This window comes from Ictidomys tridecemlineatus, chromosome 8 (genome assembly GCF_052094955.1).
Source record: "Ictidomys tridecemlineatus isolate mIctTri1 chromosome 8, mIctTri1.hap1, whole genome shotgun sequence".
NCBI classification, from domain to species: domain Eukaryota; kingdom Metazoa; phylum Chordata; class Mammalia; order Rodentia; family Sciuridae; genus Ictidomys; species Ictidomys tridecemlineatus.
In genome coordinates this window covers 101958386-101985763 of record NC_135484.1, presented here as the reverse complement: position 1 = coordinate 101985763, position 27378 = coordinate 101958386, and the positions used below count along the sequence as shown (strand labels likewise).

The following is a 27378-nucleotide window of genomic DNA, read 5'->3' as shown; positions in this document are numbered from 1 at the left end:
AACTTTTTTACTATTTTTGAGCTTGAAAAATTGCTGTAGCAATTATCCATGTGATGGCTGTTTTTGTACAGATTAGGTTACTCAGGAAAATCTACCATCACAGACCATGGATAAAAGCCATTAGCCTCCTGTGCCTGCTTCTGTCCTCCTTCACTGCTCTCAGTCTCACCATGCTACCTGTCCCTTGGAAGTTCCACTGGAACTTCTCTAAGATTCTTCCACCATCAGATTTCACCAATTACCTGTACCCCTTCTGTTGTGTAAAATTTAATCACTTTCATGTTAATAAAAAAGAAAGAAGGAAGGAAGGAATGAGATGTAGGGAGGCAAAGCTCCTTTGTCATTAGCATCTTTTCACATGCTACTTTTTAATGGTTGGTTCTCTTCTTCACGTTTTTTGGGGGGTACTGGGGATTGAACTTTGGGGCACTCGACCACTGAGCCACATCCCCAGCTCTATTTTGTATTTCATTTAGAGACAGGGTCTCACTGAGTTGCTTAGTGCCTCACTTTTGCTGAGGTTGGCTTTGAACTCTGAATCCTCCTGCCTCAGCCTCCTGAGCCACTGGGATTACAGGCATGAGCCACCGTGCCCAGCTCCTCTTCACATTTCTTAAAGCATTCTATAATTGGTTTCTACATACAGTTCCTCTTATTCCACTCATTGCTTTCTACATACAGTTCCTCTTATTCCACTGCATTGAATGAGTGGAATAAGAGGAACTCAATATCAATTCGATTCATTTCAGAAAATGGATCTTGCTAAAGACCTACAACTATGATTTAAACTCAAAGTAATTTTTTCATCTTCATCTTATTCAACATTTCTCTTTCCCACTTATCTCTATAATTTTGGATTTCTTCAGAAATGAGCCCTAATCCATTTTAATTCCTATTCTGAGCTCTTAGAAAGCATCTATTAGAGTTTTAAAAATAAGTTACATGCTAATAGACACCAATTCAAGCCTCATTTTCCTGATCTTCAGAAACACAAAAATATGATTGTCCTCTGCTCAATAGTGCCAGTGGGATGTTTCCAAAGCACATCAAGCTCAGTATCACATACAAAACTTATGTTGTCCTCACACTGGAAACCTCTTCCACAGGTCCAGGGTCTGGGAAGACATCCCCAGATATTATGAGTCTCCCCCAAAGCTTTCCCATACCAGGCCCTGAAAATTTAAGTGTCCTAATCTGCTTTCCAACGTGTCCTTTTCTCACCTTACACTGCCATCATTCTTGTCCAGGCCATAATCACTTCTTCTTGCTGTAGGAGAGTTCTAACTAGTCTCTTCTCTTGTCATGTTCACTGTGTTTTCCATTTTACTGTGAGAAAAAGTTTCCAAATGTGTTTGTAAGTCCTCTATGTGGGTTCTTCAAGTATACCTTATTCACTCTGTGTTTGTCTACCCTTTGCCTGGGAAGACCAAACATTTCTAGAAGGTCAAAGTTACCCACATGAACATGTTAATTAATTAGTCCCTTTTCCAATGATATTTCTTTTTCTATTCAAAATGGGCTATGAAATGTATATGACATAAAGGGTTTTCCCATTTAGTACACACAAAAATTGTTAGATTTTTTTTCCTAAGCTGGAATCAGTTTCCAATGTGTTTAAAAGGTTTACATGGTTTTGGTTTTCTTTTTTCTTTCTTTTTTTTTTGGCTCCTGTAACTTATGTACTACACCAAATGAGTTTAAGCTCTTTTATAGTTATTTATTTAACCTTAAAATACAAAATTTATTTTCTAATTTCAATGAGAAATTACATATCTACTATTAAAAACAAAATCTATATTCTACTAGGGTCCAAAAAGCAGGTAGGCCAATCTTCCCCATGCTCAATATACCTGGAAATTATCTTGAGTGATTGAGACAGAATTTGAGTGATTCATTCATTTATTCTTCAACTATGAGCTTACTGAATCCCATGGCATCCTGATAGAATAGTATGGGGAAAATAATGGAAAACAAAAAGGCAAAAATCAGATAAAAAAGAATATGACATGGATTCCATACATAATCTGGTAGGGGGAGAAAATCATAACAAAAAATACATTCCTATGTTATATAGAGAGCATGCTTAGTTCACAGACTATTTCAAGGAAAGGGAACAATCATCTTTATTCAATGCTATTGATGGATCCAGTAAGATGAGCATTAAAAATAAAACTAACATTATTGGAATGATGTGAAGAAAAGTCTAGATGGGATTCAAAAGAAGAAACAGAGAACATATACACATTTTTGCAAATGATTTGCTGTAAAAGGGATAAGAGAAATGAGAGGCAGAAAGATGAGGATATAACATCAAAAAAGTTATGTGTTAGTTTAACAAAAAAATTGTTGATGGAAATTATGAACTAATGAGGAAAATTTGTGATGAAAGAAAGAGAGAGCATTTCTATATATTTGCATAGGTCAGAACAAGCTGTGGCCAGGTATACCCTAAACATTTTGGAACAAAGCCATAGCAGTTGTGTTTCCATGAAGAACTGAAACAAACTTAAAACATAGCAAAGAAACCTAGATCTCTCCTGTCTCCATTAATGGAATCAAGCACCCCACCCTACATCTTAGGAAGGAGTAAATAAATTTTAAAAAGACCCTGTATGTATTAAGTTTACACACTGAGTAAGTTTCAAATCTCTCCCACTTCTTTTCTGCTCCCTCCCAAGTCCATGCCGCTTCAATTAGAATAAAAATCCAGAAAGCAGTTAAAGGACTCTTAATGTGTATTTTCTGCAAAATGATGATGATATTTGGCTCTGTATATTGTCTCACACAATCTTCCCAGTTCCTTTTGTTTGTTTTTTGGTACCGTGGGTTGAACACAATGGGATTATAACACTGAACTACATCCCTCTCCCTTTTAAGTTTGTTTGTTTGTTTGATTTTTTTGTTTTTTGCTTTTTGTTTTTGTTTTGAGACAGGGTCTCACTAAGTTACCCAGGCTGGCTTCAAACTTGTGATCCTTCTGCCTCAGCTTCCCAAGTGCTTGGGATTACAGATATGCACCACAGTGCTCAGCTCCTACCTTCCCTTTGGAGCAGATATACTAACCCATTTTTTTTTAATGCACTTAGTAGTTAAATAAAATTCTCAACTCTAAAAAGCAAATCAAAATATTAGAGCCCTTGGCTATCTCTTGTGATTTAACTGTATGCTATTTCAGGAATTCTAAGGTGATGATAGAGTAATGTTGGCTAGTTTTAAATAAAGTAAACCAATTCCTGGAACAAGACCCTTTTAAACTTATCTAAAACAACAGTGGTGCTGCCCAGATAATCTAATCTCTTCCACTTTAAAAGAGGTGATAGCTAGCAGGGGACTTTGTCCCATTTCACATTTCTAGGCACAATCCTGGTCATGTCTCTGTCTTTCTCGATTTCAGACATCCATATCTCCACTGATCCTTCCAGTGTGGTTTGTGTTCTTCCAATCCTATGTTCCCTCCCTACAGGCCTGGTCCGGGATCTCTAACCTACTTTTTGTCTGCTTTGCTCAGTGTTCTGATGAGCTGTGGCTCCTAAAGGCCTGGGATAATTTCAAGCCTACACCCTTATAATACTAATAGATTCTATTTCTATGGTACCCCGCATGTGCACAGTAGAAAATTATTTTAATAAATAGCAATTGAAACATTAAGCAATCACTTGGCAAGAAAACATTACATCCTGAAATTATAGATGAGAAATTTGGGACAATGAAAAGTTTGAGTAACTTTCTGAAAACATGGAAGATTCTGGATTTAAAATCTCTTCTAACATCAACGTTTTAGCCCCACTAACCTGACCATTATTTAGTTTTTGTGTAACTGAACCCACCAAGGTTCTCTCTTAATTATTCAAAGCCAATTTATAACTCTTGACCTAGCCCAGTCTCAGCTCCTCTGGGGAGATTCCCTGTGAATCTGAGCCACATTCTAATGTTGGACCTGCCAGTTGTTCTGTCTTATGTGAGCCTAACAGTAAGAAAAGGGAGTATAATTGCCTTCCAAGAACTTCAGGGTGAGGACAAATTTTGTGTGGACTGGAGGATAAGGGAAAAAATTCTCCTGAATGAGAAGAATGCAAGTTTATGGAGCAGCATGGCTTAGAGGTGAATGCTCTGGCTGTGATGAGGGCACTCAGGCTGTAACCCCAGATCAGACACTTCCTAACTTAACGTATCTCAGTTCTTTCATCTATATAATGAGGATAACCTCAATAAGTAGTTCATACAAGCACAATGAGGATTCAATAAATTAAAGTATTTAAAACAGTGCATGGCACCTTTGTGAAGCTATGTTGTTATTATCATTTACAGTTTCTTGTTATTATTATTTATACTCTCTTCTTATTATTTATACTTTTTTGAATGTGAGATTGTGCTGGGCACTACCACCCATATACCAGGAACAGCCTTCCCCTTCACCATTCTTGGAAGCAGAGTTGGTTTCCTGGTCATAGAAATATTCTCAACTGAATCATATGCTACATAGTGTGCCATTTCTCTGGTAAAACAAATGCACAATGTCATTGCCATTTAGAAAAGCAATGAATTTTCAAATATTGCCCCACTTTCTATAATGACTTTTGTCCAGATTTTATGCATTTTTAGCAGTTACTTTCATACTGTGCTATTGCTTCTTCAGATTTTTACATTGAGTTAGATTGCTGGACTAGTGCAGGATGACTGTTCATCACTATCTTAATCATGGCATCACATTTCTTCTGACTACTTCCCAATTTGTCTACATGGCTCTTAAAATGAAAGTGGAATTTCTCTCTCATTAGAGGAGGACATACCATATTCCCATTCCACAGCCTGATGGCTTTATATCTGCATCTCCAAATAACTTTGGCCTTTTCAGACTCAATATTTCATGTTTGACTGATTGCAAGATCATCCCATAAACTGTCCACCTTGCTATAACAAAGATCTTTGACAATATCACTTTCTGCATTGTATTCTTCTCGACTGTCTACATGCCAGATGTGCAAGTTTGCTTTTTCCCCAAATGGAATCTCATTTTGTCATGTTCAGCTTCTACTTAAAGTGACATCTGATGGAGATAGTAATAAGTGGCTCCTAATACTTGATTAGTTTATCTCCTTGCATCAGATCAAGCAATTTAGGGCTTAAAAGAAATAATAATTTCCAAAGATAAGCATTTTTCTCTCTTTTCCCTAAAAAATGTGTAGTGTCATGTTTTATAAAATGATGCAACTTTTTAAAATGCATATTGCAAATCTGACCCAATTACAGAAATAGGAGGCTCCTGTCATTCACTTACCAGTTTGTTTTACCAAGTACCCAGTTTGAAAAGCATACACTGGTATCTGATTTCTATTTTGTTCGAGAAAAAGAACTTGCCTTGGATAGCTGTGGACATCTTGTTATATCCCATTCCCAAATCTGTCAAACATTTAATGATGGCTAGAACACAAAACAATATTTTACTTGTCCATAAGCAACAAGGTCCAAGTGTAAAAATAGCTACTTTTTTTTCTAAATGTTTATATGGTAAGGGAACAAGCTCCATTATATAGTTAGGCTCTTAGACAATCATGATGAATTGTTTGAGTATCTTCATGTCTTCATGTTCCATATACCTAATCAGTAAGAGTCAATATGAATGATTGTTATACTATTAAAATACTTCTAAAAAAAAAAAAAAGCTCAGTGGAAGTCAACCCTGATGAGACTACATCTCTCAATATAATCCAAGTGTCAAGAAACACTTTCAATATTAAGAGTTGACTCTCATGATCTGAAAACCAGTTATCTTGTCAATTGAAGGTTTTGAGGATTTTAGACAATCACGATTTAAAATTAGTGTCATGGTAAAATTGAAACAAATGTTCTACATGAACTTTTTATTGAATAAAAAAGAGAACATTATCAGACTGAAAAATTATTTTGAGGAAAATATTCATTTATTATCATAAAATTAAATTATTTTATCAAATAAGCATCATGATTGTCCTGCTGCTCCAGCAGGAGTAGATGTAGGGAGCAGGCTTAACTTCTTCTGGTAACTTTTGCTAGTCCTTTCTTGTCTTTCTCATCTCCTTCCTCTTCAACTTTGGAGTGTATTAGGGCTCAGATCTATTTTGGAGATTTTTCTCCTTTGTCATTAACTACCTTAGCGATTTAGTGCAGTATTATGATTTTAAGTACTATGTATATATTCCAAAATTTATATACATATAAAAAAAGCTACCCTGAACTCTCCCTGTGCATTGACTACATACAACTGACAACTTAACATCTCCACTTAGATTGACAACAGGCACCTCACATTTAATATTCCCAAAATTAGCTCCAGAACTCCTTCCAGGAACCTGCTTTTCAGTCTTCACAGTTGATCTCAGTAATGCCAACCCCAACCTGCCAGTTGCTCAGACAAGTACTCTTGCCAGATCTTTCATCACCTAGTTCAAGAGCACATCCTGCTGGCTCTACATTCACCATGTATCTGTAACCCGAGTGCTTCTTGCTACCTCCGTCCATGTGACTCTGATCCATGGCACCATCATCTCTCACCAGGAATATCCCAGGAGCATCCCACTGGTTTTCCTACTTCCTGCATTGCTTTGTTTCAATCTGTTCTCAAATCAATCAATCTTATCAGGTTTTTCCTCCACCAAAAACTCTCTAACAACTTTTTTTTGGTCTCAATTAATATACAGCTGTTTTATAAGGGAGCAAATTCTTTATTTTCCCCTTTTTAAGTTTTAATTTTAAAATCTTTTGATCGACACTTATTTGTACATATCTATGAAGCACAGTGTTATGTTTTGATTCATGTATAGTTTGGCTAATAATCAAATAAGGATAATTAGTATAACTATCACCTTAAACTTTTATCATTTCTTTGAAGTGAATACATTAAAAATTATTTCTTACCATCTTGAGGTATATCGTATGTTATTGTTAACTATATACTGTGTCACAGTATTCAATATACTGAGAAACAACACATCAGAGCTTAATCATCCTATTGATCAATGTCTCCTCAAAACTTACCCTCTCAACACGCACCCCAGTACTGGTAACTGTCATTCTACTCTCAATTTCTATAAGATCTACTTTTTCAAGTTTCACACATGAGTGAGATCATGCAGTACTTGTTTCTCTGGGCCTGGCTTATTTCATTTAACATAATGATCTTTAGATTCAACCATTTTGTCAAAAATGAGGATTCCATCCTTTTATGACTACATAATATTCCACCATGTATATACATTTCATCCATGGGTGAGTGAGTGGGCAATTCCACATGTTGGCTTTTGTGAGGGGTGCTACAATAAGCAATGGGACACTGATTTCTCTTCAACATGCTGATTTTACTTTCATTGGGTATATATGCAGCATTATGGTTGCTGGATAGCATGGCAGTTCTATTTTTAGTTTTTTTCTTCTGTTTTTAGGAAACTCCACACTGCCTTATTATTTTTTATACCATTTTATACTATTAACAGCCCATAAAGCCTCACATGATTCTATTATTAAATTGTTATTTCTTCCTACTCAGTGTTTCTGCAGATATCCAAAGACTCACACCCTCCACATCTTTAGGTATTTATTCCAATTTACCTGCTTAGGGACTATTCTGTTTAATATTTTAACTCCTCATACATACAGCCCATTAGGATCTAGCTGTTAGCCTGCATGGGTCCATTTCATATCCCTTGCAGTTTCAACAATGTCTGGTATACAAAGAAACTTAAAAATATGTATTGAAATCAGGCCTGTTATTCCATCTCCTTGGGAGGCTCAGGCTAGAGCACCACAAGTTTGATTCCAACCTGGAAAACACAGCAAGAACCCTATTTAAAAAAAAAAAAAAAGATAAAGGAAGAAAGAAACACTTATCAAAGGAAGTGAAAATTCAAATATTTCAATCCCAATTTGTTTTTATAATCACTTAAAAACTTACTATGAAATACTGGTTTTGGGACTAGTTATTGTATTCCATCTACATTAAATGTAAAAAACACTTTTTAAAACATAAAAGGAAAATTAGCCTGATAAAAATATTTCATAATATAATACATTTCCATGCTTCTAATTCAGTGCATCATCTCTTTTATATTCTGGTATAAAATGGTCTTAAGGATCTAACCCGTCAAAGATATTTTTATGGTTTGCATGTGAGGTGTCCCCCAGAAGCTCATGTATGAGACAAATCAAGAAGGTTCAGAGAAAAAAAGGATTGGGTTGTGAGAATCTTAACCCAATCAGTGAATTAATCTCCTGTCAGGGATTGACTGAGTGATGACTGAAGTGGTTGTGGACCTGGGGTGTGGCTTTGGGTATATACTTGTATCTGGAACATGGAGACCTCTCTCTCTGCTTCCTGATCACCTTGTGAGCTGCTCCCTTCTGCCACGCTCTTTTGCCATGATATCCTGCCTCACCTTGAGCCCCAAGGAATGGATCTGGCCTTCTGTGGACTAAGACCTCTGAAACTTTGAGCCCCTAAATAAACCTTTCCTCCTTTACAGTTGTTCTGGTTGGGTCCCTTAGTCACAGCAGCAAAAAAAAAAAAGCTGAGTAAAACAGATATATCTAAGGAGGGAAGATTAATGGTAAAGGAAGAAAAGGGTTTGAATGGCCCAGAGTTCCTCAGTTCCAGCCCTGTGTCACTAACGTGGTTTGCCCTCTTGAGAGCTGGTGAAGTTGTAGTACAGCCAGGGCATAGAGGCATCATGGGGGACTGGGATCACCTCAAAATAATCCTTATTTATTTATTTATTTATTTTTACTCATTTTTTGTTGTGTTTTTCTTTCACATAACAGGAAATCTGGACTAGACCTTTCCTGGGCTTAATTCACTAGTTTAGTGATAATACAAAATACATTTCTAATGTATTTTTATCTTTCTGTGACAGGTATACAATGGCTGCTAAAGCTATGGGTTGATGTTCAATTGGAAAAGAAGGATAAAAAGAAAGGTACAGCCAGTAATTCATTCATAGATGAGGCTGATGTTTATGATGTAGTGTTTCTCTGCAGAAACCAAGTACAAAACTCATGCAATGCGAAGATTATTCAACCTTATGTGTATCAGGAAGAGTTCATTTTTCCCATATCCATACAAAGACTAATATTTGCTTCTGTCTTGGTAAGAAAAGAAAATCAGATCAATCCAAGTATATAACACTTTAAGTCAAATGAGACATGATTTTTATTTAAGCTACTTTTTAAAAAATAAAGTTTAGTGATTTATAGAACTGTACAATTATTTCGCTTGCTCATATTTTTGTTTCCTTTCTATTTTTTTTTTTACTTTTTTCCTTTCTCAGGTCCACTGGATAGAAAACTATAATGTCTCTTTTGGCCATCATATATACATCTTTAGTATGCAGAAAATATAAGAAATATTTTAAACAAAACTAAGAGAAATAAAACCTAAAATAAGACATTAATCCACACTTTCAGGCCTGTCTTTAAGCAAACATTTTCTATCTACCTGTTTCATATATAGCAGTATTTTGTTATGTCAGCTACTTATTTTTCCATATATTATGGGTTCTACTTGTATAAGGTTGTATGTCCTACATTAATTGCAGTCTTCAGCATAGATCATCATCTACTATGAAATGGTCACTCAAGTACTTGTTGATGAACTAATTCCTGGCTATGTCTTCCAAAATGACAGTCCTGCATAACATAAACCAGTCATTGATTTTATTCCTGGCTTATGCCCATCACCATGTCAGAATCTTTAATTATTGTTATCTGCACATTTACTTGTAGACCATTTGCAATAATTCTCAGATGAAAGTATTAGAATGCTCATTGAATAATGACATATATTTTTTTTGGTGTGTTCTTTCACATAACATTCACATAAATAGGCAACTTCTGGATTTTATTCACTAGTTCAATGACACCAGGTTTAGCATTTCTGAAAGTTTCTTTGTCCTTCTGTAGCAAGTATAAAATGGCTGGTAAGATTACAGCCAACAAGTTCATGTTCCAGGCAAAAAGAAGGAGAAAACAGAAGGATACAACCAGTAATTCATTCAGTCCCTTACAAAAAAGTTAAAGGTTTCCAGGAAGTGCTTCAGATGCCTGCATGCTTCTGAGGAAGGTGAGCAAGTGACAATGAGGTTAGAAACATATTATCTTAGTTGCTTAGCATCTGCCACAAGCACAATCATGGACATCATCTGCATCTCTCAATTTCTCTAACCATAAACTAGGCATAAGACTAAGAAATTATGTCAGGGGAAATTGAACTTATAAAGTATTTGGGATCAAGATAAAATAACAAAACATTCATTAACTAGAAAAACAGGGGAATGGATTCTCAGATAAATAAATATAAAGTAATACTCAGTGAATCACAGAATGGAAATGTAAGCCTACTCTTGTTGAGCATGTACTAATGCAAAGAGAACAAAAAGGAGTATAGTGCTTACCTTTATTCTTTTCTCCCAATCTCAAGGCAATTTATGCCCAATGAAGCAGCAAGCAATCACATAAAAGACAAATATATCCGTACTCTTGCTCACAGAAAGTGTAAAATTGTTCTACATGTTTTGGGAAAGGGACAACTAAGTTATTTTGGAAAACAATCTGAAGTGTTTGGAAATCAAAATGTTAAATAATTCTAAATCATTTAAATGTAAGTTTGAGATTGTTTTCATAATAGATTAGCTACCTTTCAAACAAATACTAATTGTATTAACAAACTTTAAATGCCGTATTATATGTATATATTTGTTACAAGTTAAATACATTTATAAAGGTCTTTTTTGGTATTATTTTAGAAATATCAAAAATATAGATTAAATGTCTTAGTTAATACAGATAGTATGCATTTTGATCTTAATCTACACATTTGAAAATTTAGACAGAAGCTATAATAAAGTACACACTTGTATTATTTTGACAAAATAAGTATAAAATCTTGTCTGAATTTAACACACATAATGAAACAAATAACTTTTAGTCACCTTAAATGCCAGAACCCATATCCAAAAGGTTTCCTGTCATGTTTGAATATTTATTAAGCATTCTTCTGTGACAGCATATCTTATTAACTACACATAAGACTCTGTATTTTAAAAATTACAACTCAAATATTTTACTAATTCACAAATATATCATCTCCTTAAGTCACAATTAATAAAGAAAAAAATCTTGATACAATAGATTACCTTGACAAGTCTCATATTTTAAAAAAATAATAATAACAGCTATGCCATTTTATACTTCTATTTCAAATAAATAGTTCTCTGTCCTTCATTAGGATTAGTGAGAAATTGATATTTTTTATACTGAAATGATGATAAGAATTGTAATTACCTTTTTATTTCAACAAATGTAATTTATTCAGTTTTACCAATATTTAAGTTGTCTAATTTTAGCCTGTATGTGAATAGATTTAGGAATTGGAGCCAAAATTTAATTTTTATAATCCTAGATGATCACTAGGTGGCACTGTTGTCACAATGAAACTGCTGAATACTCAGGCTGTTTTCAGGTTCTAGAAATAGCAGAATCCTCTGAAGCTCTTGTTTAAGACCTCTCTGTGTATTACTTTCACTTTTCCGCTGTGATTAAAATATATCTGTAACAAATATAAAATAGATTAAAATTCATTGTCAACATCTGCTGTTCACTATGAGGTGTGAACCATAACTTTTAAAGGATGTGTTCTGCAAATTCTAGAGTTAAAAAAAAATGAAAAGGGAATAGTAGCTATTATGAATAAAACTCCTATTCTTTTTGTTCAAAATCTCTATTGTTTTAGTTTAAAGTAACCATACTATACAAATACTTTGAAATCCTTTCTGGAAAAGATTGACTGAAGTTTTTGGGTAACAATTACTGACCAAGTCTCTTTTCCTTTTAAATGATAGAAGAAATAATTCCAGACAATAGTAGTCTACAGTAAAAATAAAGGGAGAAAATCTTTAAAAATCAGTTAATATGTTTGTATCTCTGTGGAAACAGGAAAATAGGGATACAGGAAAAAAAAGAAACATTTCTGTATAAGGAAAAATGCTTAATTCTAAAAAGATATTTGAAAATGTCAGGTGAAGAGGTAAGGAAAAAAAAATGGAGATAGGATGTGATTCTGATGGGACCAACAGGTCACTGCAGCAGGTCTACCAAATATCAGATTGAAGATGAGCTTTGCCCTGCTTAATCTGAGCTTAAGTTAGATATATGTATGTAGAAATGAAAGGGAAAGTTTGCTGAACTCTGAAAAACTGGGAAGCTCATCTGCTGATAAGTGGTATTAGGTTTTAGCTTTTTGCCCAAAGCTGCAGGTTAGTCCAATGGGTAAGAGCACAGGTTCTAAGTTTGAGTGCCTATATTTGAAATCTGGCACAGGAGAATATTAATTAAACTTCTAAATTTTGATTTTGTAGTCTAAAAATTGGAGTAATTATATTACCTTGAATCGATTTGTGATTCAAGTTTAAAATCTATGTAAGGCCTATGATATTGGGTCTGTTGATAGTTGAAGGTATGGTGGAACAGATGCTTGTGGAAAATTGTTATTGCTGGCACCGTCCTGGAACTGCACAACTAGTGCCAAATCCCTGTTGACATGTTGCTTGAAGCCATCAGCAATCTGATCCAAAAGGGGATAGGTGCATACTTTGGATCAGGATTGTACTCCAAAGCCCCATGTGTTAACAGCTTGGTCCTCAACATGGTACTATTAGAAGGTAGTGGGAATTTGAGAGGCGGGGCCTAATGGGAGATTTTAGATTATTGAGTGTGTGTGCTTAGTGAAGATTGCTGGAAGCCAGTCTTTCTCTCTTCTGTTTGCTTCCAAAGCTGCCATGAGGTGAGCAGCTGGCTCTGCCACATGTTGCCTCATCACAGGTCTAAAAGCAATGGGGTGACATGATCATGGACTGACACCTCTCAAATTGTGAGCTAAAATACACATTTCCACTTTATAAGTTGATTATTTCAGGTATTTGTTAAAGTAATAGAAAGCTGACCAGCATACAGTGTTATTCCTGGAGTGGACCTGTGGTTCAGGGGCCTCAGGGAATTTGATTCCTCCAAATTTGGTTTGTACTATAGAGCACCCTCAACGCACTGCAGAGCCTTGGAAAATGTACATAAATTCTCTGAATCTCAATTTTCTAGTGTACAAACTAGAAATAAAAAGAGTTAACCTCACCTTAAAGGAGGTAATGCGAGGACATCAATTTATTGCTACAATGAATGCAATAGGAAGACCTCAGTGTATATTAGGTGTAATGGTTTCAATATTTGATGTCCCCAAAAAGCTCATGTTTAAAACAATGCAGGAGAGTTTAGAGGTGAAAGGGTCAGGTTATGAAAGTTTTAACTTATTCGTCCCTAGTCGGGATTCAGTAAGTGGTAATAGGTAGGCAGGTAGGGTATAGCTGGAATAGGTGGGTCATCAGAGTGTAACTTAGAGGTGTATATATTTTCCATGGTGAAGGAAGTCTCTCTCTGCTTCCTGGTGTCATGTCCCCAGCTGCTTTTCTATGCCTTATACTTCCACCATGATAGTTTTCCTCACCTAAGGCCCTAAGTAATGGAGTTGGCAATATAAGGACTGAGACCTATGAAACTGTGAGCCTCCAAATAAACATTTCCTCCTTATAATTGTTCCTGTCACGTCTTTTGGGAGTAGAAAAAAAAACTGACTAAAATATTAGATATTAGTACCACTACTACCATTACTTCTATTACTAACAGACAATATATCCTAAGTCCTCAGTGTGTGAGGGTTTATTCCCTTCAACTTATTAAATTACTTAATGACTTAAATAATATATTTCTATGCTGAACTCATCACTAACTCTAGAAGAAAATGATTTTTTAATATCAAAGGAATTTAGAAAAATGGCAACATCCCTAGGCTACACCCAAAACACATGGATTTAAAGTGTAGGAATAATGAGATATGGAAATCAAAATATACCACTGTAATTTGCCAACCAGATGATACAAACAGCAAATGCTTTAATTTTACCAAATTAAAATTCTCATCTTGCTGGGGATGTGGCTCAAGCGGTAGCACACTCGCCTGGCATGCGTGCGGCCTGGGTTCCATCCTCAGCACCTCATACAAACAAAGATGTTGTGTCCGCCAAAAACTAAAAAAAAAATATTAAAAATTCTCTCTCTCTCTCTCTCTCTCTCTCTCTCTCTCTCTCTCTTTAAAAAAATTTCTCATCTTCATAAAACATATATATCTAATTGGAAGAGAATCTAAATTGTGATTTTAAAATGTATACAAGCATACTGTTTTATTAAACATGCCCAACTTTAAGTGATCATAACTGCAGTAAATGATGAAATACCTGATCTAAGTTGCACTAATGCTTCTCCTAATTCTTTTGGGATAACTTGGTAACTTTTAGAAAATCCTGGAGTGTCAAAAGGATAAGAAGGCTCGATTAGATTGTAAACTACATGGTGATAAATACTGGTTTCATATTCCCAGCATTGATTTCAGTAACAGCATGTGGCAAATATTAAGTAATCTTTCTTAAGAAAGAACAAATGAATAAACAAAGTTCAAATATTCTGACAGTTGAATCATAATAAAACAGCTGCTTAAAGCTTCTTTCTGGCATTGGCAATCAAAATCACTTCTCATGTCTTGGGTGGCAGCTCTGTAACCTGTGGGTCTTTGTTGACATTTGAATACTGAACAAATGGACAAAGGATAAGTCAGCCTGATTCATAGCTGACTGTGCTGCTTTACCTTTCCATGAAAAAGGACAAGCTCCTTGCTCTTGACACTTTAGAATTTGCTAAAAATTACCAACTGTCTCAAAAGAATTGGGAAAAGCATTAGAGTAGTTTAGATCAAGTATTTCATTATTGACTGCTAACTTCTACTGTTCTGATTAGTATATTTAAACTAATGCTTAATCCTGTTTTTTAGTCTAGCAGAAACTGGTTTTCATCAATACATTTTTTTTTTCAAAAGAGAGAGTGAGAGAGGGGGACAGAGAGAGAGAGAGAGAGAATTTTAACATTATTTTTTCTTAGACACAACATCTTTGTTGGTATGTGGTGCTGCTGAGGATCGAACCCGGGCCGCACGCATGCTAGGGGAGCGCGCTACCGCTTGAGCCACATCCCCAGCCCTCATCAATACATTTTTAACTTAAATAAATAATAATTTTTATAAATCACTTACTCCTTGCCCTTAAGAAAGCAGGTTAAGATACTGTGCAACCATATAAAATTTAAGAACAATAATAGATAACTTTGAGTGAGATGTTCTATGCTGCAGGCACTATGCTGACCTCCTCATATTTATGCAATGGTTAAGATATCCTGAAAGCTGGACAGTTCTACAAATAACACTGAGTGTCACAGAGTAACTTCTTCATGATCGCACAGTTAATTAATCTGGGAGCTAGAATGTAAATCCAAATATTTCTGGCTTCATGTCTGTAGTTTCTAAACATTTCTACTGTCACTAAAAGAGTTTGCTGAGAGCCATGATTTCTCTATAAGAGAATAATTATTTAAGGTAACTAAGTTGTAATTGTGTTATTTGCATGCCAGTTTTGGATGGCACAGCTAATTGACAAAACACAAAGCAATTTCTGGGAAAAAGTACTGTTCTGTGGGACAAGAAGTTAAGTTTACAAAAAGGTTATAAAGAAAGGTTCACACAAATAAGTGGCACCATTTTTTTTTACATAAATTCATTAGATATCTACTGTGTGCTGGATACCAAGAGATTTCCCCAGAAAATAAAGTAGTAGATAGATGGATAGATAGATAGATAGATAGATAGATAGATAGATAAATAAATAAATAAATAAATAAATAAATAAATAAATAAATAAATAAATAAAACAAGTGGTGAGGCAGATCTTACAGATGAATGAGAGGCCATGGTCCCATAAACTTAAGAAGAAGAGGCTTCACAGGTGCTCTGTCTACGTTAAGCATGAACATGTGGGTCTTGCTACTTCAAAGCAACAAGAATGGAAAATAACTAGGCCTAGTGAAATAAAGAATTGAACAATGAGATGAGAATAAAATAATGCCACCAGAGGAAAAAATTAATCAAAGTGAATGAGGTAGGTTATATTATTTTGACTCCAACTCCCACAGCATGTGTCTAAGCAGCCCGAATGCTTTCCTCTCATACATTCTCTGTTCTACTTGTCCTTTATCAGCTTCATCGGTCAGGAAAGTAAGTGGTTGTTGTATCAATATATTTCTTATATTAAGACCATCTGCCAGCTCAATTACTCCAGTACATTCTCACAGTATGAGATTTCTCAGAGGAGTAATTCTATTGTAACACTGCAGAAATTATATAAATGTCCTAGGAGACCGAGAGGAAAGAAATATTCAGAATGACAGTCATTTATATTGTAAAGAGGTCTGAAATGTATTGTTGTATTGCTGTTGTTGTTTTTCTCATAAACTTCAGAACCTTATTTTGATTTTGACATCTTAAAACTATATATTGTACTTTGTTTATTGAATCTTGATGAGACAATAAGTTCACATGTTAAAACTGAAAAGTCACAACAATGTATGAAGCATTTAAAGGTAGTACTATTTAATGAAACATAGATAGAATCCAGCTTTCTTTCTCTTTTACCTTCACAGCATTTATTTCTATAAATGTAACTTTTCCCATCTCTAGAAAGACCAAATTAATAGCTAGAGTTGAGGCTGGAGTACAAAGGCCAAGGGATACTTTATTCTGAGTTATGGACTTACTTCATACATTCTTCTCATATAAATTGCCAAAATTAAAAGTAGACTTATAGAACATAAATACATTTAGTGTTCATTTTGTGACTTGATACCCAGGAAAATACACTGTAAGAAAATATGGCTTTATGATATAAACGAAAGCTTAGTGAATATTCTCATTTACAAGAATGGATGATACTGAAAATTATCATTCCTTATGAAGGATAAAAATATGTTCAAGATGAAGTGGGGGCAGGTGTGTTAATTTGAGCTCAGAATTATTATTGTGTGCATGGAACTCTAGCAAACACTACTGTTGGGTGCTAGGGAACACTGTAATCTCTTAAATCTTGATAATTTGTTGGTAGTCTTGAAACATTAACAACTGATCAGCTCAGGCTGGTTACTAAAGAAAGCATATTCCTATTTTGTTCTTTTTCAAGAAAATAAAATTTCCACATTTATATATGTAATCACAGAGGTCATTTTTTAAAACTTTTGGATGTTAGCAAAAATTAATAAGTTTAATTAGAATCTGAGTTCAACTATTCAGATTTCGGCTCAGAATTCAGCTTATTCCCATTTTTTAGGAACAGGTTTCAGTGCAGTCCTACAGGGAAGTGTGCATAAAAAGCAGGTGACCTTTGGTGCTCTCTCCCATAGCTGAGAGATTGTTGGTTTACATTCATTAAGCTGTTGATATGTTCAAAGAACTCCACCTGATTATTCCCTTTCTCTCATGGGATGATGTCCTCCCTGGGCAAAAGGAAAAAAAAAAATTCATCCAAGTCAAGATTCTATTATTTTCCTCCTGAATTCTCTCCCTGCTCCAGTTTATATGAGGCAGCAAAGAACATCTTGCACAAAGTCCACTGAGCAGACTCTTTATTCCATGGACAAGAAAGTTGCTGGGGAGAGAGGTCACAATTCTGCTTTTTTTTTTCTTTTTATTAAAGTGCCCAAAGTGAATTTATTTAGTTAATATTTATTTTGTGAGGGTCAACTCTGACTGCAAAGGTTGATAAGGGTCATGTTGCCCTGCTCTGGGCAAAGGTCCAAAGCCCTTGGCATAATCAGGCTCCACAGTTGGGGAAAAGAACATGTTCTTTAGAGCCCCGAGAACTGCTTTCCTCATCTTTGCTGTACTTGCAGGTTTCTATTTTATTAAAGAATTGAGTACATGACAAATTTTCCAAGTGATATCAGAAAAACGCCTTTGAAAGTATGTAAATGAGCAAATGTACATGAAAATTTTTACAAACCATGATAAAATGTACAAACATAGGGATTGTTAATGTTTTATTGATAAGTAAGAATATGCAAATGAAAAAAAAGTTTGCCACTTGTGAATATGGCTCTAAATGCAGGCATCCACTCCAGCCATGAGTAACTAGAAGTAAAAACAATATTCAGACATCTAGAGAAGACTGGTTTTGCACAAAGCCATATTTGAATAGGTTTAAAGTTCCAATAGCCCTGCATTTCTTCACCAAGGATTGTGGCTTTGGAACTATCATTAGTAGGGTTTCTAATGGATTACTAAGGAAAGTTTGCTATTTTTTAAAGTGATAGCACATGAAGAAAATATCATTCTTTATAAAGCAACGTATGCTTTCCAAATAAAGTAGATAGGGGAGAAAATCCACTAGGGAACTCTGCTCAGTGCTGGTCTTACTAAGTACCCAAAAGACGGAGGCTGGTCTTTCTAAGTACCCAAAAAGAAGATATTTGTGTAACTTATAACCCACTACAACACAAGTGTTAGCCAAGAAAATAAATAGGTGGAAAATATAGAAATCTGATCATTCTTCCTTTTCCTCACCAGGAATGTAATGCCATCCTAAGATTAAAGAATAAATAGATAAAAAAATGTTTGGGGATGGGCAAAAATCACTGTAGTTGACACTTGTAGGGGAAGCCCTCATGTTTAGTATATTTGGGTATATTTATCTTCATAGAGTTAGGGCTGTGTGCATGTGTATGTGTGTGTGTGTGTGTGTGTGTGTGTGTGTGTGTGTGTGTGTGCGCGCGCGCGCGCGCGCACGCACTTACATATGTGAATGCGTTCATTGGAGCTTTAAAATGGGGCAATAAAAGGGATGTGGGTTTAGCTAAGTGGTATCACAGTTACCTACTATGCATGGGGCCCTGGATTCAATCCTCAGCACTGCAAAAATAAGAAAGAAAACCAAGTGGATAAGGGGAGAATCCCACTAAATGAAACTTACTTTTCCTTTTAAACTGGACCAACCTTGTTTCCTGTGCTCATCTCTGGCATGATTACTCCCCATCACAATGGAAGGATATGGTAGTTATGCAGGAAGCTGAATAGGAGCAGAGTTTTAAGGAAGAGACTAAGCACACATCATTTAAAAAAAATGAAAGAAGAAATATGTAGCAGAAATAACCTAAGGTAGAACATTTACTTATAAAGACGGGAACTGAGAAAGCAAGAACGGATAGCAACTGAAAATAAGATGTTCTTCCTTTGGCCCTCCTTACCTTTCCATACTTCCATTTAAGCAAGAATGACACTTAGTAATGACAGAAACCAGTCCCCATATTCATTCTCAATGGCAGGAAGGGTTATTGAAGACACCTGTATAAACCCACATTACTCTCAGAAATCTCCCAAAAGAATAAATACTTATTTGAGAATGCTAAAGTAACAAAAGATAAATGCAGAATTCTAAAGAAAATATACAGCATCTTCACATTTCAAGACGACTTTTACAACAGAAGTTTCCAAGATTTTGGTGGAAGACAGATTTTTTTTTCTCCCTTAGGCCGGCTGTGCTGCAAATTTTCTCAGTCTATTGGAATTTACTGCTCTTTTCACCCAAAATCACTGTAAATGTTGTGACATGTCTAAAAATGTGTCTGCTCTCCTCTGGTTCATGTAGCCTCAAACTATTTTTCTTTATAATTTGACCATGCACTTTCAAAGCGTGTGTTACTATTTTCCTTGTTAGGGACTGTTTTTTATTCATCACATGGGAAGTCACTTTTCACTTGGTTTGAATAAAATGCCATAGATGGAGATTTGCTGTCTTGTAAATCAAAAATCTTTTGTACATGTGCTGAGTATAGAAAAAAATAGCTAAATATGCTTGCTTTAATTAAACAAATTTAGGTTTACAAAAAGATAGGCAAAGTAGAATTTTAATGAAAATTTTAATGCTAAAGTGATCATATGACATTCTTGAAACTAGCTCAATTTTGAGACTAGAAAGGGATTGTTATCTATTATGCAGGTTTTGACCTGAAATTGCCCAAGCCAAAGTGTGATGTTTGGTTACCTTTGGTTACCTTGTCAATACTCTCCATCTTTCCCTGCACTTGGCTGTGTGACCCAGGTGAGTGACAGTCCTTTGGGGAATGCACCAGTATTTGCAGTGTGAGTGAGCTTTGGTGCTGGACTTTTACTTCAGGGTAACTATTACTACTAGTAGAAAAAAATAGTTCTATGTGTTCCTCATCACCTTTCCACAATGAATAAAAAGCTGTGGAAAGATGTTTCTCCAGCTGTATTCCAGGACTCCTTTACTCTGCCATTTATTTATTTATTTATTTGTGTATGAATGTATGTATGTATGTATTTATTTTTCATTTTTTTTCCTTCTTGGGGGGGGGGGGTTTCCTCAAACACAAAAAATAGAAAGGGCTAAAGATACTGATGAACTGGCAAAGTTTATATTATTCTCTCATATCATATGTACTCTCCCACCCACATCACCTCTTACCCTGTCTTCAGTTTCTGGAAAAAGCTAACTGTGGAACTAAAAAATATGTCTATTTACATAATTCCCTTTTGATATTACAACAAGAACACAATGTTCATAAATTTTAAATAATTCATTATTATGTTGAAATTTAGGCAAAGTGTCCTTCCATCAGCCTATCCTAAGATAACTCTCACTTGTAAAAAGCAACAGTGATTTTTAACAAGTTTCTTATGGAAATACGTAATCATTCTAAATTGTGCATTGGAAAAGAATAAAATAAGTTTTTAAATTATTTTTAAAAACTGGAGTTATACAACATAGACATTAGGGGTGAAAAAGAAAATATAAATCAATTTTATTCTAGTTAGGCTCAAGTTTTACAGTAATAGTTGCCATCTATCCCCTGAGTGGACTGTTCTCCACTTACATTAATGAGTCTAGAAGCTTTAGCCTTATTTGAACATATTGGACAAATTAATTCTTCTTACATTATGATTCAATTTAAAATAAGCTTCAACCAAAAATAAATGTTGGCCTTAAGTTTTGTGCTTTGTAATGTTCTATAAGAAGCCAGAATACATTTGAATAGATGAAAAGGAAGCACTGGAGAAATTGTATGTGTAAGTGTATGTGTGTGCACATATGAGTGTATATATGTTGTGTTCTATCATCTTCTAGGTCATCAGCAGGGACCAAGGAGTTTATGTAAGTTACTTACCAAAACTTTTAGTGCATAAAAAATTATTGATATTAATGAAGCCAGTTTATATTTTACAGAAGGGATGCAATTTTTCCAACAGCTCGTGTGAGGAAGTTGTTCAATAAAAATACCAAAGGTGATTAGATAAGAAAAAAATAACTTGCAAAACTTCTCTTCTTTCTAAACATTCACTTGTATGTTTAATTCAAAGCCTGATTACTTGCAGGTATTTGAAGTTCATACTTCTGCTATAAAGTTTAGTGACAAATGTATCATGCATTAAACTTTAGATGGAAAACCCAACCGAGATTTGCAGAAAGTTGCACAAATGACTCATCCTCCAATATTATTGTATTCTTGCCTTAAAAAATTATCTCGAGAATTATTCAACAAGCATCAAGATAAAAAATAGCAACAGAAACAGAGAAATGCATATTTCATATATTTAATAATAAGACATTGAAGCAATAACTTCTTGATTACATATACCCATAAAGAGCAATACAAAATATAAGAACCAATGACTCAAAATAGTTTCTATTAATTTGAAATACATCATACGTATTTGCTTAAATGTTCTGGGTAATCAGATATTAAAATAAATACACAGCGTGTGCAATTTTCTCAGCATCTTAAGTCAAGGTCCACCAAGTGTGGCTTTATTGTATAGGACATATTTTTGTAGAGTTGATAGTAATTTCATTCAAATATGAGAAGAAAAACATAAACCTAAGTCATAAATAAGTTAAATGGGCTGCTCATGGGGTCAAACACTTTTTGTTTTAATTTGCAGCCCATTTCTGATTTTTTTTTTCTGACTGTATAACCTTGGGGAAGTTGTTTAACTTCTAGGAGCCTTATCTTTACACTGCATAAGTTGTCAGCTTCTTCCAAAGATTAAATGGTAGTTATTAATAGAATTATTGGCCTAGAAAATTATTTCAAGATTATTTAACCCAACTCTTTATTTTGTAAGGCTTAGACGAGGTCCACAGACTTGACTGAATTCCCCAAGCTCACATGTGGAATTATCTCCAGTTCACCCATGCAGTCAGGAGCACAGCTCCTAAACAGCCTGCTCCCACATGCTCTAGCAGAAAATTCTGCCTGCAGATACTTCAACTACTAGAACTCTTGGCCAATATTGTTTATGTTAAACCTTATTAATACATGATTTTTCTGTTTTCCAGAATTGCATTTCTGCAATTTGAGCTATTAGTCATACTAAACTGAAGTCCTAGAATGTAAATAAAACAGTAGCTAAATTTAGCTGTGTTCATTAGGTATGCTAGCCAATAATATCTCACAGAAATAATATCAGTTTTTTTTTTTTACTAATCTTCACTAATTCTCTGGAGACTTTATTTAGTAAAATTACATAGTGCATTCACTATAGAAATAGAAATAAATTTAAATAAATTTAAATTTATTATAATATAATATTCCATGAGTTATGCTTCTATTTTTAAAAGATATTGGGCTTAAATCATCAATGATTTATAAGAGATTTCATTAAAATAAAAGATGTATGACTGTTTTGTATTATCCTTTCTTTCAAGTGATTTTTTTTTCAAATTATTTTCAAGGCTTTTTTAATGAAAGATAAATAAAATTACACAAAATTCTAAATTACTGGTAATAGTTTAATTTCTTAGCTACATTTAGGAGTACAAATCTAAAAGAAAATAGAAGTGTTATGACATCTTTACCTTTTTTTTTTTAAGCATACAAAACTGAGCAAACAGAAATACCAATGGGACATGATGTTATGATCTAAACCTTTCCTCTCACACTTGTATTTTATTAGGTAGAAACAAACTTGCAGCCAAAGAAAGAAAACCATCAAGACGGAGTTCTAGGCCTCCTCAATCCAGGTCTAGACCAGTGGTTCTTCAACCTGAGCATGTGTCAGGATCACTTGTAGGGCTCCTTGCATCACAGAACTCTGGGTCCCAGGTGATTTTCTTCTGATTCAAAATTCTCAAGTAATGCTAATGATGCTGGTCAGTCCAGTGTTAAACCTTGAGAATCATTGGCCTGGACTTGCCACTGAGTCAAATAATAATGTGGCTATTTAGATGATTTTAGCTTTACAAATACAATACATTAGCATAAGTTATCATTACAATAATAATGACATTCATATCACTCTTTTAGGCAGCTGTGGATTATTATACATTTTATATATGACTGGGCTGTTGTAGGATCAGATTTGCAACACTGTCATAGTAGGGATCTGGCTGCTGGTCACAATACCTACAAAATATTCCCAATCAAATCAAACATGGGAACCAAACATCAAGTACTAGAACACCAAGAGAACATAATCAAAGATACATAAGAGTAGTGGGAAACAGAATAGTTGTACCAGCACTGGGTAGCACACAAAAACTGCATAAATAGAAATACCAGTAAGACTTGACTCTGTGACTTAAGTTATTAAAACAGGATGCGAGGAGGCAAAACGTCCACATGGTGGGAATATTCAAAACCACTGCAACATAATCCACTTGCTCTAGAGCCCCATACCTTGAGTGGCTTTCTGGATCTGAGATTCCTTAGTCCATTGAGTTCTAGAATTCAGTGTCCAGCAGAGATAATTTACTCCAGGAGAACCAACGAATGCATATTATGCCAGGAGTTGCACTGTAGTGAGAGTTTCTAAAGCATAATTTGAAACACAAACATTCTAAATAGTTCAGTGTCTTTTAACAAAGAATTAATATGAGGACCCTTTTCATCCACTATTATAAGGCTCATCATAATTTTTCACCTACTTGCCAGTCTGTACCCTTTCTGAAGAAACCTTCCCACACGCAGGCCCTACAGTTGCCTAACTGATTGGATGAGGGTTGTATATCTGACTCAAGGGCCTCAAATTCATGTTTGCAGTGCTAAATTAGATTCTGACCAGCTGGACCAATCATTCTTCTTTTTATTAAATTTGAACTGAGGAACTGAGTGAGAGAAAATTCAAAGTAGCAATGGATTCAGAGAAAGTATATTTTATGAAGTGCTAGCATGGTATGTAGCTAAGGTCAATGTCCAAGAGACAAACTATCTAGGTTAAAACCATTACCAGGTAATTGCATGATTGAACACTGTATGAAATATTGCACATTTTACATATTTATTTCATGTTTATTAGAACGTGAGTGTCCAAGTTTGCATTGAAGTTTCTCACTATTGCTTTGCTAGGGTATGATTTATTTTATGTGGATTCAAAGTCAACACCCCTTACACCAATTTACTCCCCATTATGGTACAGAAAAAAAAAAAAAACCCTAGACCTCTGAAGTCTTTGCTAATTTCAAAAATGATGATGCTGATACTTACTAGGTATATAACTTCAGGTGAGAACATATACTTTGGGCATATATTACCCCTACGTAAATGTCAAGCTATGCTAATATGTAGTCAATCTCATTATCATTGTCAGAATTTTAAAAATTAACGTACCACAAAGCCCTCTGCAGTGTCTGGCATGCCTAGTACATTTAATGTCATTTTAGTAGCCTCATATTTTATCATATAAAATAGTCTCAATATATATCACCTGGGGTTAAATATCATTATTATATAGGGAGATGGCTTTAACAGTTTATGAAAATGCAGATTTTACTTATTATGTTATGCTTAACATGTCAATTGTCATACATCTTCTTGCCATAGTATATAATTTAAAATACAGTGTATTTGTAAATACTATTTAATCAACTCAGTGTTTACCTAGAGTAAGGGGTTTCAGAAATCAGTTTTTGAAATTTCACATACTTCCAGAAATCTAGTCAAAATCTAAGAAGTTCAGATGTTCTATACTTAGTTCTCATAAAATCTATAGTTTACATTTTTTTCTTCCCTAAGACTGCTGATCTGACTTCTAGACCTATACACTCTCATAAGGTTCTCATGAGCTCCTCACTCTTTGAAAAAGAATGGGAGGTAAATAATATTTACACTGCACTTGAAAACTTCAAGCACGTGAGTCCAGTTTCATCTTCCAGGGAAGCTATTTTCACAACAGCTAATGCTTCATTACCAAGCCAGATCTGGGTGACAGCAGCATTGTTGTTGACAGTTCAAATGGCATATTTTTGAAAGAGTGTTTAATTCAGAACTACAAGTGGACACAGCAATCCAGACCTCTTCAGCACCCTTATTATGGGTTTCATATTTTTGCTGGTATTTTCTTCCTTTTTAATAGGTGAGGCAGCTGACAACTGAATTAGTACACTCTCTTTAGTATGCCAGTGGCTCATGACAATAGCCTAAGGGGAAAGATATAGATAACTGAGAAGTTTTCTCACTGTTGTGATATATTTTTTCATATGGTTAATAAGGCAATTGAAATGACATTCTGTCACAGTGGTGTAATACAGTGAGCTTGTGATTTCCCTTGTGCTACCACTAGGAGGAGATGCATTTTGTTTAATACAAAAAAAAAAAAAAAAAAGAAAGAGAAAGAAAGAAAAAAGAAAAGAAAAAAAGAAAAAGAAAAAGGAGATGACAAAAATGGTGCTTAAAGATGTGACAGTCTGCAAACTTGAATGTTTCTTACTATTATTAGATATAGAGAAGCATCTAATGCTAATGAGAGAGCCACTCTGAGTCTGTTCTGGTGATGAAAAGGTTAAATAGAATTAATAAAGAAAACTTAGAAACTTTAAAAAAAAATTTATGAAATGGAGTTGGAAGGAAAACAGATAAAAATATTTGACCTACCCTTCCTAAAGAATATTTTAAGAAATACACACACACACACACACACACACACACACACACACAGGTGCTTCCTTTGCTGTAAACTGTTACTTAGAGGTCTTTATCAGATATTAAAATGTACCCAAATTCCATGTTAAGAAATTATATGCACTTAATGTTGTGAGTTCATGTGCAGTTGATTATCTTGCTTAAACTATCTTTTTAAAGAAATATAACTAAACTTAAATTGATTATAATTTTTCCCGATTTTGAAATATCCACTTCCATATCTGTGGGAAGCCATTTCTGACACGTGATTGGGTGGCTCCCGTTAAGGTCCTGAGGCGCTCTGGCTGTGTCGGAGCTTTCCCGGCCCTTTCCTGATGAGAGAGCCCATCCGTGTGGGGGTGTGCCTGACCACTGACCCCGGGGACCCAATCACTGACCCTGACCTTGGAGTGCAGCCCCCCCTCAACCTTCATTGGATGGAATTCTCCCTTGAATCTCTTGTTCCCCAATAAAAAGCTACTCCCAGGCGTGTTCACTCTCTCTCTCTCCTCTAGCCCTGAGTAATCCTTGCTGCCCTGCTGGGCGGTTAGAGGAGGGAACCAGAGAGGAGAGCCGTCTGAGACCTGGCAATATAAATAAGATAACTGAGTCTGTGTGTTTTATTTCGATCTCATCTAGCTAACTTTATGCCTAGAACCTCATTAATAAAACCATCGCGCAGGCCACATGGTGGACATATCCTTTCTAATTTTATTTGCACCTGGAAAACTTGCATGTCCTTTATATATTCTAGATATGACAGTGTCTTCAAGAAGCATACGTTTCATTACAGCTCTTTTCAAATGCCAGAAGATGAGAATTCTCAACTTGATCACTGAAACACTACCCCTTGGCCTCATGACAGAGTCACATGGTGTGTGTATTAAGAACATGAAGACTATATTATCAAATATTAGGTTCAGATATTTATTTAGTAAAATATTACTATGGATTAATTTGATATATACAAATACATAAATATATCTTAATATTTTATTAAGTTTGCTACTTCAGTTAAGTCCTTTATTGAAAAGGTTTTGTAAGGATAAACTTCTTGGATAGGTTAGCAGCTACCTAAACAAAGAAGGGTTATGACGGGTTTATTACCCACATGTGTTTAACACAGGTTGCTTGGTCTATTCACCTCTCCCATGTATTTTGTCTGATGAGTCTCTTCTAGACCTACAAAAACAAAAAAGAACTTCTTGTTTTAGTCATTTTTGTCATTGCTGTGACCAAAAGACCTGAACAAGACAATGTAGAGGAGGAAATGCTTATTTGGTACTCAATTGTTTCAGAGGTCTCAGACTCTATTACTCTGGGCCCTCCATGAGGCAGAACATCATGCAAGAGTTTGTAGAGGAAGAAATCAGCTCAGGACATGAGAGTGGGGTAGCAGAGAGAGCTTTCCCATCACCTGGGACATAATATGTACCACAAAGATAGGCCCCCAGTGACCCACCTCCTCTAGCCATACCCCACCTGCTTATAGTTCTATTCAAGTGGATCAATGCACTGATT

General features: G+C 35.0%; 1 long non-coding RNA gene across 6 annotated transcripts in view; it reads left to right on the top strand.

Moving 5' to 3' along the window:
• LOC144366185 (uncharacterized) overlaps window positions 1-27378 on the top strand; it is an 86796-nt gene that overhangs the window by 22244 nt on the left and 37174 nt on the right. For 3 of the 6 annotated variants that reach the window (XR_013425115.1, XR_013425114.1, XR_013425113.1), the window contains one exon: window positions 8883-9232. This is a non-coding gene — a long non-coding RNA (uncharacterized LOC144366185). Of the gene's footprint in view, window positions 1-8882; window positions 9233-22915; window positions 23065-27378 lie in introns of those variants that run through there. The other 3 variants (XR_013425116.1, XR_013425118.1, XR_013425117.1) reach the window with 2 other exon arrangements.